This window comes from Gymnoscopelus microlampas (genome assembly GCF_963454915.1).
Source record: "Gymnoscopelus microlampas genome assembly, chromosome: 20".
Taxonomy (NCBI): domain Eukaryota; kingdom Metazoa; phylum Chordata; class Actinopteri; order Myctophiformes; family Myctophidae; genus Gymnoscopelus; species Gymnoscopelus microlampas.
The window spans coordinates 20917460-20931870 of NC_139957.1; positions in this window are offsets into that span (position 1 = coordinate 20917460).

Below are 14411 nucleotides of genomic sequence, written 5' to 3' on the forward strand. Positions count from 1 at the left end.
GAGAATAAATTCTATTCAAAGGTGTGCATTTTATTCCTCAAGCCTCTGGGAGGTTGATGCTAATTACATTTTTCATTAAATTATGTGTGTAAATTATGCCCAAAGATTTGATTTGCAATAGCTCAGACCATGCTTTTCAGATACAATTTTACAGCCATGGTAAATAAATACCCAATTCTCTCGAAAACAGAGAATTACCTAAAACAACAGGGTGGATATGGAGTATAAGTCAAACAATCCCGGGGCTTATTTCTTTTCTCGCGCTGTGACTTAAAATAAGTCTGCAATGGACATACAGTTATCGGCGTGAAGGAAGATGCACATAACGAGTTCCATGGGTTAATGCTCCTCTAGCTTACAGTGAGTTATGATAATAGGCAACGGCAGTGGCCATTAGTCCCATTGTCGTTGGCGAGGCTGTGTTGTGCTGAGCTGGCAGCGCTAGGTGCAAGGGATTACATTAATATAGGCCAGTATGCTTTCCCCCCCGAGAGGTCCAACTGTACTCTGCAATGTGTGGAGAGGGGAGGGGACGGGGGTCGGAGGAGTGAGGCTAACCTCGGAGGAGCCATGTTGGGTCCAGCAGGTAATAACGGCGGGACCCCGGTAAGAGGCTAATATGAGCTAATCTGTGCCTCCTGTGATCCATTCTGATCCAATCAGCCTCCGTCCCATGTAGGCCATTTGTCATTACAGTAACACGGGGACCACTAATGAAGTTGAAGGGCGGCCGACGCTCGCCTTCTATTCTCTGAAGATAATTCCATCTCTATGGATCCCTGTTCCTCCTGCCTTCTCCCTCTCATTTACTCCCCGCTGCTCACTTCCTCGTCAGTTGTTCGCTCACCTCCCCTCCTCAATTTCTCCACCTCATCCTTCCTTCCTCGTTGCCTCCCTACCCCTTCCACCATCTTCTCTCATCTTCCCTGTACTGGCTTCCTTGCTTTACTCCTCTGCCCTAAAACTCCCTTTCTTAATACTCACCCCCATACACACTAGCTCTCTTTCATTTCCTTCCTCTTTTGACTTCCTCATCCCTCTCCCTTCCTCCCCAATCTCACTCTCTCTACCACTGTCCCCCCCATCACTAGATAGGGGGAGAGGGGTAGGGTCATTCTCTGTACTACTACTACTTCTCTCTCTCTCTCTCTCTCTCTCCCCCCCCTGTCTGTTCACTCTGAGCGATGACTCTATTGATTCTCTCTCTGATGATATTGCCCAAGGACGACCACAGGGCAAAAAACCTCTTTAACTTACCCGATTGTCTGCGAGTGAATGTTTGTCTCTGTGTGTGTGTGTGTGTGTGTGTGTGTGTGTGTGTGTGTGTGTGTGTGTGTGTGTGTGTGTGTGTGTGTGTGTGTGTGTGTGTGTGTGTGTGTGTGTGTGTGTGTGTGTGTGTGTGTGTGTGTGTGTGTGTGTGTGTGTGTGTGTGTGTGCGCGTGCGTGCGTGCGTACGCGCGCGCTTGTGCGTGATTGTGTACAGACCACAGGCCAGTTTAACTTCCAGCAGGTCTTGCTAATCACACGTAAGAAAACAGCCGCGGGCCTTTGTCTGTTGTGTGTGTGTGTGTGTGTGTGTGTGTGTGTGTGTGTGTGTCTTTCTGCTTTTGTCTGTGTGTGTGTATGCACACCTGCATGTGTCCTTTTGTGTTTCATAAGTCTGTGTGGTTTTCAAGCAATATACTGTGTATTTGCCAGCATGTATCACTCATTGATATGGTATATATAAATATTTATGTGCACCATGTGTGTAAATGTGGGTGGGTGTGAGCTCTGGTGCTGTTGAACAGAAGATTAAAGTTCTCTCTGGCTTTTCTAATCTGCTCTCGGTGTGGCCGTAAATCTCTACCTGGCATCATGACTCGACACCACTGAGCTATCAGACAGCATGACGCCTGATTTACACTTGGTTGCGCATCGTGTCTCGCACCAAACATAACCGACTTACAAGCACAATGTGTGGCGCTGCGAAGCGATGTGAGCTTGTAGATCTGCGATTGTTGATGCAAGACACAATGCACAACCAAGTATAAATCAGGCTTAACTGACTGATGTTCACCTACGCAATAAAACCCTCCGTGATGATTGAAGTGTGGAGAATTCACAAACAATGGACAGCACCATGGATTGTGCATCACTTGTACATGCCATGTTCCCCCCATCTCAAGATCCCATTCACAAAAGATCACCAATGATGTGACAGCCCTTGAAGTTTTTGAGTTTTTGGAGAGCGATTTGCCTTTGTTTCGCGTCTGATTACAATAATGTGACATCATTTAAATGGTGGCTTTGTGTGCTGTATTTGTGAGCACATTTCAACAACAAGGCAATTCAATGTGCTTCATACAGAACATCAAGCAAAGGAAACACAGTTATTAAATTAAGATGCATAAAACAGAAGAAGTAAACAATTAATAGATACAGTTACAGTGCAGAAGAGCAAAATCAAGAGAAAAATCAATAGTAGCACCAAGTGTCAAACCTCAAATGAACAAAAAAAAGAACCACTCAGTATGTTTATAGACCATCCGTCTTCTGATTACGAATATTAATAACGTCATGAGGGCACTCGCTCCATCATAGAGTGCATGGTGCGTAACATAGGCATTGAAAAGATGTTGGATGATTGGACAGGTTGAAATGTCTTAGGTACACTTTTCAGTGTTGGGAGCATGAACACTCGCACTCCCACACAGACAAAAGAATGTGGCCTATAAAATATCACATTTCGACAAATCCAACCCGCAACCTAAAATGAGTTTGACATCCCTGTATGCTCGGGCGGCGCAGTGGTAAAATACCTGCCCACCACCACGAGGGTCGTGGGTTCAAATCGTGGTGCATCTGGCTTTGTCGAGCGTCTACACGAACACCGTGTTCGGGGAAGGGAAGCCGGGCGGGAGGAGTAGGACGAAGGCTCTACGTCCTCCTGGTGGGGGCTCCTCACTGGCATGTGAGTCAATAGGATACTACATTAGTGACAACACACATATGTGTGGGGAGGAATCAATTGGCATAAGGGTAAGAAGCAAAAAACTACACAAAAGGCACCCCTGTACTAGGGTCAAAATATACACTCATGAACTCACCTGGCTTGATAATGTTTTCGCCTGGCTACCATCACTGCTGCCATGATGACTGGAAAGTCTGGGCATGACACCCCTTATAAATGTGCTTCAATTACCACCACCAACTCTCTGAAGACGCTAATAATTTTCACTCTAACTACATGTGGCAGCGCTGCTGTTTGTGAATTTGGACTTTTTTGCCATGAGGCTCATTTGCATAGAAAGGGACAATTTCTTGCCAAATGTATGCACCAGAGCACCGAGACACTCTTTACTTGGCAGCACAGTTAGGAATGCACTTTAAGAATTACACAGCTTATTTTTGTCTTATTTGCACAGGTTTAGCAGCCGTAAAAGAGACGCAATCCTTTTGTAAATTTGCTACTGAGGGTGTGAAAATTGACCCTTGTGGGTCCATTTGGATTTCTCAGAGTTCAGTCAACAACACTGAGGATATTACGCCTACTCTGTTCTCTTCACAAAGTGATTCTCAAACTGCTGGCAGCAGCAACAAGCTCTGATCATGACTCTATAGCTTAAATGCATTCTGTGCATCATGTGTGCGTGACATGTGTGCACCATCAATAAATGATGGCCCCTGCGTGTCGATGTATGTTCACACACTGCAGAGGCGAGGATGAAAGTTTTTCAATCTGCTCTGGATGTGGCCGTAAATTTCCACCTGACCAGAAATCACCAATTCTCAGGTGACTGTCGCTGACAATCGTTTCCCAAGGCTCTCTGAGCTCTCTTGCAATGCGATAGCGACAAGGATCGCACCATCCACAAACAGCTGACAGATGACTTCCTTTGCTCTAATGCACAGGCAGAATGTGAAATTCACAAGACACAGATTAAGTCAGTCCTGCATTATTGGTGAGTCGGTATGTGCGCTATGCTTTTTGTGCTTTTTTGGCACACCTCATTGAAGATCCTTTCTGGTGGAGTGCCTATGCTCCTCCATCCTCCATCACTCTTCCTAAGCCTTATGCATCATCATTTTCGGTGACAGGTGGAAACCTAGCGTCGGAGAGATGTAGATGTTTCTCGAGTGGAGATATCGTCAGCTGCAGTCAGGCAATCAAGATGATTGTGTGGGGGTGTGCTATGCAAACTGTAAAACTAACACACACACACACACACACACACACACACACACACACACACACACACACACACACACACACACACACACACACACACACACACACACACACACACATGTGAGTGTGCATGTGAGTGCACGCCTTCCTACTCACCCGATGCACACACGGCATTGTGCACGCACAACCGCACAAACGCAAGCACACACACACACACACACACACACACACACACACACACACACACACACACACACACACACACACACACACACACACACAGAGAGCCCAATTTGAAAAGATGCTTGTGAGGGAGTGCTCAGTGAAATAGCAGACTCTGCATACCGACTTATTTGTTCCCGTGGTGTACATTTATTAAAGTTACCTGACATTTTGAGCTGTACAGCAAATATTTATTTAATTCATTTAAAATGAACTTGGTGGTGGCTATTGTAGGAGCCCTCGAGTTTGCATCATCTATCTCGCATTAGTACTGCAGGAGGATTTTCCAAGCAATTCATCTTGGGGGTGGAGCAGCGGCATTGCAGCAAGGTTCTCTGGGGGGCACATGTGTATGGTAGTACATAACATTTGTTAAAATTATTTTTTAAAGGTTGTACAATAACTCTTCATTCGTTTCAACACACGTTTGAAAAGGTATGTCAGGTGTGAGGAGTTACTGAATTGAAATCGATAATGCATTAGTGTTTCGGCACAATTCAACATCAAACAGCACATTAATGCAATGAAACACAACATAGGCTTAACTGTACACACGACACATATGAACACCATTTTCTATGCCGTGTGATTATGGAAATCCCTAATTTATGTGTTTTTTCATCTTATTAATTTGCATGTTTTTCTGTATCACCGCCATACCTTACATTCATACCTGGGGGCTGCAACACAACCACAGCTTTCTACTATGGCCAATTCAGCACCTCTACAGTAGTCATAGGCGTGATCATGCATGGTGTTATTTTGCTTTCCTCTGCCCTAGATATTCCCAGCGAGTTCATGAAAGTTCAATCCGGTGACCTCGCGGTCAAAAGCCGGTATCTCTAATCTTCAGACAGTCAGCGTCCCACAAGTCAACCATTTGTTGTGTGCCATGTGTTTGAGAAAATCCTTCATTCGTAACCAATGATTGTCGAGTCACTGCGTGACCTTTTCGTGCAGTCGCACTCTGCAGGTATTTACAGTCATTTTGACAGCCTATTCCGATAACAAATGGTGGGTTTCGCCTCAGTGCTGAAGCACCCTTTTGCTTATGCATACTCCACATATTTATACACGGTGCAACAGGGTGTCTCCAGTCGCGACCTTTCTTCTTTGACGCTGTTGTCAAGCATTAAGACGTGGCGCGACCCACACAGCGTTTAATTCTTAGATATGGCGTGTAATAATGGGTCTGAACTGCAGGCGATGTGGTCTGTTTGTCCTGGATAAGATTATAGGGAGAAAGGTTTAATGGAGCTCCTGGGGAGAGGTGAGATTGAGAGGAGCTAACAGAGGGATGAGGGAGGAACAAAGGAAGAAAGAGAAAGGGAGAGAAAGAATGAATGACAAGAGAAAGAAAGGGAAAGGTAGAAAGAGAGAGGGAGAAGGGCAAGGATGTGATTAAAGAAAGTTCCTGTGGCTTGCAAGCACGCAGACGCACGCACGCACGCACGCACGCAAGCACGCACGCACGCACGCACGCAGAATGGAAAACGTTGTATTTATATAATGTACATATCATATCAGTTTGATTACTATTTTTGATCTTGCCGTTCAGGCTCTGCTACACATTACTCCCATGCTCAGCACAATTAGAAGAAAACCATTTAAGAAAAAGCAGGAGATACATCACAAAATAAGGCCCCAGGGGAAAACAGAATCCACAGGGGAAGCAGAGGCCGCTGCTGGTGCTGGGGTGGCCGGTGGCGGAAAGAGGCACAGCCTGCTGTACTGTATGGGACAGTCAGCAAGAGGAGAAACTGTGGAATGATCAGGAAAGCTTCAATAAGCCACCAAATTGGTCGGCTGCTTAACATGTCACATCATGATAAACCACGTACAGTAGTGGTGCATACTGTATGCATGTGAACCTCTCAAGTGTAATCTGCCTGAACTTTACGCGTCATGCTTTCATGCACACAACTATACAAGTGAGAACACACACACTACGAATTTGATTCAAATATATATTACGATTTAAAATAACTATATTTTGATATATAGTATATATAATACCTCTATTGTCTTTTAGAATTTCTATTGGGTATTTATTTTTGTTTAAATAGTCCAAATAGTCTTTTTATCCACACAGTGGGTTGATGCAAATCAATTACACTGTCGTTGTACTTGCTGAATTTGTATGTGACGATAAAGAACTTGTGAACGCGCACACACACACACACACACACACACACACACACACACACAGACACACACACACACACACACACACACACACAACCAGACACATATCGACACAAATCCATGCCTGTCTCAGACCTGTGCACTACACACGTGCACACAGGTACAGTACAGCGACACACTGTACTACTAAGCCAATAATACAAAGTGAGAGCATGCATAAATTCCTGTCAGTGGAAGCAGCTTGTCCTATGAAGGTCAGAACATGGCTGCCTGCCGTTTGATAGATCCCTGCTTCCTACCTCTACATCTGTGCGCCACTAAATCTCACGCTTCTTCATCCCATTTACCTTTTTCTTTTTTTTGGCGAAATCCTGAGCGTTCATTTAACTCTGACAGTGTACAGCTGTAACCCAATGGACCCATACAGGTCCATTGGGTTACACTTATACACTCTCAGAGTTACAAATCGATAAATTAACGGATGCGTTCTTCATCATTTCTTTCTCTTTGAACTGTCCTCCTTCTTCTTCTTTTTCTTCTTCTGTACCTGTGCATTCATCTGCTCTATCTGTTTGTTCCTCTGTGCTTCTCTAGCGCATTCGTTTTTCGATTTCACCTCTATCGATGTCCTTCTGCTATTCCTCTCCGCTTCTCTCTTTCATGTTCCTTTTTCTCTTTTCTCCCCCCTCCCGTTCCTCTTTTTCTGACCCTTCCCTGCCCTTCTCTCTCTCTCACCTGTTCCCTTTCTCTCTCTCACCCGTTCCTCCCCCTCTCTCACCCCCCCCCCTCTCTCTCTCTCTCTCTCTCTCTGTCCCTGTTTACTTTAGTATGCACGGTGAAAATCCTCAGAGATAATTTAACTGTCAGGGTTACATTAACACTGAGGGTCTTCCATCGTGTCATTTATGACCAATTACAAAATGGAGGAGTCCACAAACATGTTTGAGCAGCACAGCTAAACATTCTTCTTCTCTAATCCCAGCCTCTCCACTGCCCTCCTCCACTCACTCCGTGTGTGTGTGTGTGTGTGTGTGTGTGTGTGTGTGTGTGTGTGTGTGTGTGTGTGTGTGTGTGTGTGTGTGTGTGTGTGTGTGTGTGTGTGTGTGTGTGTGTGTGTGTGTGTGTGTGTGTGTGTGCGTGCGTGCGTGCGTGCGTGCGTGCGTGCGTGCGTGCGTGCGTGTGCGGGTGAGAGAGAATGTCCTTATGCCTCCTGAGTGCGCATCCCCTCCCCCCATATGTGTGTGCATGTGTCAGAGTGCGCAAGAGCGTGTGATACCGCGTGCATGTGTATACAGGGCTGTGTGTGTGTGTGTGTGTGTGTGTGTGTGTGTGTGTGTGTGTGTGTGTCTCTCTCTATCAGACACTAAGCTAATTGAGGTCATTTGTGGCACACAGGCAGCAGGACCAAAATGCACAAGACTTTGAACATTCAGCTCACTGCTACAGTGGCAGTATGCTGCCCCCCCCCCCTCTCTCCATCTATCTCCCGTGCACTCTCATCATACTCTACATCATACTCTATTTGCTCCATCTGAACAGAAACACACACACACACACACACACACACACACACACACACACACACACACACACACACACACACACACACACACACACACACACACACACACGCATACACGCATACAAACGTACAAGAATTCTGCACATCCAATTTGTGGCCAGAGGTTGTTAATCCTCACTTTTCAGATGTTTGTGTAGTTGTGTGTCTATTTATTGTGCTCTGCTGTGTGTGTGTGTGTGTGTGTGTGTGTGTGTGTGTGTGTGTGTGTGTGTGTGTGTGTGTGTGTGTGTGTGTGTGTGTGTGTGTGTGTGTGTGTGTGTGTGTGTGTTTTTGTGTGTGTGTGTGTGTGTGTGTGTGTGTGTGTGTGTGTGTGTGTGTGTGTGTGTGTGTGTGTGTGTGTGTGTGTGTGTGTGTGTGTGTGTGTGTTGCTCTGCAGATGCATTTGCAGCCCTGTGTTGTGCTGTAAGTAACTGTGCTGGATGAAAACATGTGGTTTTCTGTGAACTATGGCCTAGAAATGAAAATCAATCAAAGGGGAATTCAGCATCCCCATTTTACCTAAAGGTGTTTCTGTCCAGCTGGTCGTGTCAATATCATGGCACAGGCACACACACACGCGCGTGCACACGCACACACGCACCATAAACTATATACTGTAAACTAACCATTGTAAATATCTAATGAATCAATATTGGGGAAATGCATGGCCTATTTCTCGCCTCAAATGTTAAAGTATTTTCTGAGTCATAATCAGTCACACACGGTCACAGACTCAATAAGACCTCTCCTCCCCTCGGCACTGCTGGGAGGTGAATGATGGTGACTGATCTCTCACTGAAGCAGGGAAATGATAAACCAAACTGTCGGAATAGCTGTGCACACTATTGGCTCCACTCATTTTATACACAGAGAGCCTCTTTGCGCTCACATGGGAAACCTTCATCCCCATATACTGTAGGAGTTAGCGAGTCATGACCCCCCCCCCCCCCCCCCCCCCCCATAACGTGATGAAAACGATCGAACACTCTTGACAATGTCGCTGAAGTGCCTCAACCGTGAGAGTGAGGCTGAGATTGGCCCTGAATTCCTTTTTGCTTTGGATGACAAAAAGGTTTTGATTCAAGTAGTTTACAGCAGTGGTTCTCAACGTGGGGTATGGGAGCCCCCCATGGGTCCTTGAGGGGGCTCCAGGGAGGCCCCCAGCTAAATTATTGATAGTTAGGAACCAAATGTGTACCCTCTCAGAGTTAAATTAACACTGAGGATTTTACATTGAAGATTGGGGTTCCAAGAGATTTTAAAAATAAATAAAGATCATATCAAATGGGTGTCCATTGGGGGTCCAATGCATTTATCAAACTGGGACTCCTTGAAATTAAAAAGGTTGAGAATCACTGTATTAAAGCACTGCAACGGGAAGAAAGCATGACATACTTGGACTGAATCTGGAGTGCAAGTCCCATGTCAGCCTATTAAGTTGTTTACCTCTCCAAAAATGTCTGCAGCTGGCCCTCTAACGCTCAGAGAAGCCTACACAAACATCAGGATAATGTCAGAGGAAAACGATTTTTTTTTTTTTAGTTCTTCAAACGAGCCATAGACGAGCTCTGGTGGGACGAATGATGAAGGCGGCTCACTTGCATATGTCTTCAATACATCAGCGTGATTTGACAAGTCCTTTGGTCTTGGTGGGGAGCCGCATCATTCCTTATGTATAAGACAATTTAGATAATCGATTATCAGTCAGTGTGCATGTGAGGGCAGAGAATACGCAGGGTGAGTAGATAAATGATGGGCTCATGGGGGGGATATGAAATGATGGCTTAAGCTACTGAAGATGCCTACTGTTGCTGCAGGCTGGCTCATCATAGTGCACGGACAGAAGTCTAGGCTACTTCACGCCATTGTGTGCTACTTCAAAAGAATTTAGACAAATTATAAAAAATATAATAATACATATACAGAGCTTTTAGAATGTTGTTGATGTTTTATTGGATCCAAAATTATTATGTTTTGTTTCCTGCCAACGTTATCTATGTTGCCTCCGTTTTTGTTGGGGAGGGTATTTTATCCCTTAAGAGACACTTGGAGGCAGCAATGCATTATTATGCCGACAACTGCATGACTGCTGCCTAATAGGCATTGCTCAGGGTAATTAGGAACCTTACGCAACAGAGGTGTTGCGACATGGAGTATAGTGTGACATCTAGTGGCTGAATGTCGTCTGTTGCACCTTCAAAACCGTAATTAGGTTGTAAATGAACAGGTAATGAATATTGATTTCAAAGGAGAAAAGACAATTTGCACGTTCCCTGTTTGATAAACACAAATGTATCGCATGCATACCTGTCTGGATCGATACCACAAATAAGCCGAGCTACGATGCCCCGTATGGGGCTGTCTGCCTATAAGTCAAGGTCAACAATCCGATCAGATACAAGGATCTGGTGGCACCCTGATATTTGTCCCATCGTCATGGCGCCTATGTTATCCGACCTGTGGATATCAATAAAGCCATAATCAATGGTTAAGCATCTGGTCTGTTGGGAGATTTTTTTTCCTTTATGATGTAGTTTTACCGTCCTCAGGAGAGGCAGAATAATGGTCTGCCGGGTGTGTTTGTTTCTCACAGTAAACAGAGCCTTTATTGATCTGACGGCGTGATCTCTCTCCGATGCGCAGAAGGGGAGTAATACCGATGCTGGTAGATAAAAGTTGGCTTCAATCAGGAGTGTGATTCTACCCCACCGAATGCAATCTGGGCACCCCCTGTTCACTATTAGAGGAATGATTTGCTATCTAAATAGGATCACCTGAATCAATAGAGCTGAGATAAAAGTAAGCATATGGGGTGTTTGATGTAACTGAGTGGAAGAGGCAAGAAAGCTTTATAGAATACTGTGCCCTTTTAAAATGTATCACACCACACACACAACCCAATGTTTAGTAAACATTAGATTCTAGAATCCGTGGCATCTTCGAGAGAAACTGTCAAGCCAGGGGCCTTGGAATCCTACAGAACTTTCCCCACGCATCTCAAAACTCTTTACATTCCCTACAGAATGACTCCACTGCGATGGATGAGGATCACACAAGCATTAAAGAGAATCAATGACACTGACATGGAGAATCTCACTTCAAAAAGAGTCCAGATCTCAACAAATGTATAGAATATCAACTAGCTTCCTTCGCTGACAAGGAGTGAAATTACTCTGCCTCCGTTCTATTCCTCGTTGATAATTTAAGTCAACTTAATTTAAATTTGAAAATGAGTTCAAAACAATTACATGATTTTTACTGTGCACTTCCACATGTACTATAGACGGGTTTCCGAGCGACGTCATCACAGAGCAGAATGCGCAATCTGCGCATGCCTGGGGGTGGAAGGCGCGTTCGAAAATACAGCCCTGAGCGGCAGTGAGCGCACTGGCCAATACAAACTAATAGGCGAGTGTGCTCCGGTGCGTAATTTCCAAACGCACCCATAGGCTTACCCCCTCCTCTGCGCGGTCATATCCTCTCAATGTTTACAAACATGAAACCCGTCTATAGGGGTGTAAGAAAATATTTACACATTTGGACCGTAACCCCTGTATCGTGATACATATCGTATCACCAGATTCTTGCCAATACACAGCCCTAATATAATGTACAAGGAATATCAACGCTGACAGGACTATAGTTTGATGACCATTTTCTGTGAATCTTTGTGGTTTGACATTGACATTTTATATATATTTTAAATTCTTATGGGCTCCATTTTATTATCACCAACATTTAAAGAACTTCAATTAACTTGCTTCACTGATAGGCAGTGTAAGCACTGTATTTTCCCACTCTTCAATTAATATCAGCAGTTCAAAATTAACTACAGTCATTTGCAGACTTGGCTTATTAACTACTGGCATAAATTCTCAATATTAATCTACCGCCTCGTGTGATACCGCTGCTCCCATGAATTTCCATTTTGACACTGCATTACCCCTGCTTGCTTTATGTTTGCCCGCACAGTACATAATATACGCTATATGCTATGTTTTTGCTAAGCACCAGGATAGAGACACAGAGTGGTGCGGTTGAAACTTCAACAATGTCTCAGATAATGTATACCCTGCATGCACAGGAACAGATTCAGTCTTAGATCTATTTGTAAGACAAATAACCTGATAATACAGGAACCCTGATTTACAGATAGGCCATAAAAAGAATTTACACAAGACTCTGAATGTGTTGCAAATGCCATAAAATGATAGATTATAAATAATCTAAAAGCCCTATAAAGTCCTCAGAGCTGTGAATGTTTGTGCTCGTGAACAATTTCCTATGCAGATTATTAGTTTATGGTCTCCTCTCCTCTCCTCTCCTCTCCTCTCCTCTCCTCTCCTCTCCTCTCCTCCCACTTTCCCTCCCGTAAGAAGAAAAGGTGTTGTGTTTTCCTCTGTACTAATTACATTTGGCTCCATCTTTCCTTCACTGCTCCTGATTCTGCACAAACAGCATTTCATGATGTTAAGGTGCAAAGGCAATACACTGAGGTATACTTACTAAGTATCCTTCAGTGTATTGCCTATACACCTTACCAATTTAATTGTATAGAATAGCATCTTAATAAAGTATGTGTAGTAGGGGGGACAGCAGAGCATATTGCCCTCTAAAACGCGACTATTTTCTTAGTGCAATAACATATGAGCCAAGTAAACATTTGTTTTAGTCTTACCTTTAGATACATATATTTTGCACCCCAATTTGTACCCGTTTCGTACCTCTGTTTTTGTATTTATGTATTATGCTTTGTTTCCCCTGTGTAATGTAATGTAATGTAACGTACTCTATTGTCTGTTTGTCTTTATGTTATTTTTTTGTGGGGACTGTGGATGTGAACCAGCATCTTTGCTATGTATGCTTGAAAACATTTGTGTTTTGGGGGTGAAAAGTGCAGATTAGGGTAATGGTTCAAATGACGTGTCATACATTGAAATCTGAAAATAGTTGAAGAAGATATGCTTATTTGAATGTTGTTACACCTAAAATCAACAAGCTGATAAAAGCTCCCTCAAAGAACAATATGTGGTTAACTCCACCCCTAAAGACTCCCCCACCAGACTACCTATCAATATTATGAGTCCGTGGTGTCAGCTAATCCACAAGAAACTTTGTGACTTTACAGGGATGACATGTTTAAATTGCTACATGTACAGTCAAACTGTTATTGCAAACATAAGCGCAATAAAATGTGTAAACCAAATAATTCAGTAAAGCGCCTGGCAATGAAACCCCTGAGTCTACAGTCGGGGAAGGGTAGGATTTGTTGCTTATAAATGCAACTTTTTATTTTTATGGGACAAAATGTGCTGTATAGTTATTAAAAAGTTACAAATAGACACAATTAGCAAAAATCTTGCACACTTGTGATAATTGTGATAATTATTTGTTATATATATTTAAAAAAAACACCATTAACAATGTGCTTTGAAAGAGAATAAAACAAGTTCAAGTTTATTGTCATATACTTGATAACATGTACATAATTAACAGTAATGAAATTCTTGCTCTCAGGACCAACTCAACTTTACATACAGTAGTAAGAAAAATAAGGGCACAGTGAGATTACATAAAAACAGCATTTGAAAAATAAAACTGTGTTAAAACATTTTAAAACACAACTTCACAATCGTGGAGGGATGGAAGTTCAACTCTGACTAACTTTGGGTGTTTGATACCGGGGCTTTTAGTACTTAATAATCTGTTTTGCAGACATGATCAAGCCACCCTTGCACATGCATTCTGGTTTTGTCCAAAGTTATTCACATTCTGGCAATTAATATTTAAAACCTTCTCAGAAGTGTTAAAAGTGCCCATAGAACCTTCTGCTTCTATTGCAGTGTTTGGAGTTGCTCCACAAGAAAGAGATGATGTACAACTTAGTCACCAAGAAAAGAATATGATAGCCTTTGCATCCCTTTTGGCTAGGCGTCTGATACTGCTTAAATGGAAAGAAAAACTCCCACGAACTTTCAAATCATGGGTTAATGATGTTATGCATCATTTGACTTCGGAGAAAATTCGCTACTCCACAAGGGGGTGTGCTCTGAAATTCTACACCATCTGGCAACCTTTTTTAACATATATATGCTGCTGACATTAATGACCCTTAAATTGACCCCACTGAATTTGTTTTTGTATTATATTTTTTGTGTATTTTCTTAATTTATTTAAAATCTTTCTTTAATAATATATATAATATTCTACTGTGTATACTTTTTATTTATTTATAGTTTTCATTTTTCATTGCAAGCTCAAGTTTGATGAACACTAAACTAAAGTGACTGGTAGTAATGTAAACATTGGTTC